The 1,163-nt window shown below is 51.6% G+C and overlaps 1 pseudogene; it reads left to right on the top strand.

Annotated features, from left to right (window-relative positions):
- The first annotated feature begins 134 nt into the window (after positions 1-134).
- LOC119344156 lies at positions 135-894 on the top strand (annotated as a pseudogene).
- Positions 895-1,163: the final 269 nt, after the last annotated feature.

Genomic DNA, 1,163 nt, shown 5'->3' with positions numbered 1-1,163 from the left:
CACAACCTGCTCGTCCAGAAGAGAACGCCGGCAGGCTGGCCGGCCAACCCGCTACCGCCCACGCGCTCGAGCAGCGTCAGCGCGGCAACCTCCCTTACCGAGCAAGCGTTGGTGTTCCTTTTGGCTGCGGCCAGGTCGAGCGTGGATGGCACGGTGAGGGCGCCTCTAAGGACTTTGCACGGTGCCGGCCGCCCGTGCCCCTCGCTGCTCAAGGCGCTGGCCTGGATCAGCGATTTCGACGCGGCTGTGTGGGTGATCGAGGAGGGCCAGCTACTAAAGTGTCGAGGGCTAGGTGCGAGGCCGGCGACTTCCAGGGTGCCCGCCAGGTGTTCGACGAAATGAGGAAGGGGAGCTGCGACCCAATGCCAACTCCTGGAACTACCTCCTCAGGGAACTGCTCAAGAATGGCAGAGCAACCGAAGCGTGTGACCTCGTTGAGGCCATGGAGAGGTCTGAAGTCTGAACCTGATGACGTGCAGAAATCACTGACATACGATGTCCTCACATACCATGCCTGTAAAGCAGGGAAGATGGATTCGGCAAGACGGCAGATGTTCCTGGAATGCTGACGCCGAGGATCACAATACACACATCGGGGTATGTTTATACCAGGAGAATCGAAGATGCTTGCGACCATGTCGGGGCTATGAGAACCAGGGATATGCACCCCACAAACAGGAAGTACAGCCTGCTCGCATGTTGTTGCGCAAGTCTGGCAGGATCATCGAAGCGGGAAGTGTCCTGCATGAGTTGATGGGAATGGGCCTCACGCCTGATCATTCTGCTTATGTTAGAGTTTCCAAAGATTTGCACAAGATGGGAAGGGGAGATCTGTCTGCTGAATAGAAGTCCTTGTTTCAGAAATTCATTGGGAAATCAGGTTTGGAACACTGATTTGTTTTTGAACTTTTATATGTCGAGTCACCTAGTTGAGTGAAAATTGCTTGTCCATATACGATATACATGTGCCATTATGCTCTTCATTCCTCTCCACCCCATGTATATGTAGATACCTTTGCTCTAAATCAGAAGGACACATTCCCTACTTTGTATAGATAAAAACATACATTAGCAGAACAATTAGGACACATTCCCTAATTTGACATGGATGTATTAGCTACCTCTGAAATGACTCAAACTGGATTCAGAAAGGAGAAAAAAAA

Source organism: Triticum dicoccoides, unplaced genomic scaffold (genome assembly GCF_002162155.2).
Source record: "Triticum dicoccoides isolate Atlit2015 ecotype Zavitan unplaced genomic scaffold, WEW_v2.0 scaffold155911, whole genome shotgun sequence".
Classification (NCBI taxonomy): Eukaryota; Viridiplantae; Streptophyta; class Magnoliopsida; order Poales; family Poaceae; genus Triticum; species Triticum dicoccoides.
The sequence above is the reverse complement of the archived record's forward strand: the minus strand, read 5'-3'. Positions and strand labels throughout refer to the sequence as shown.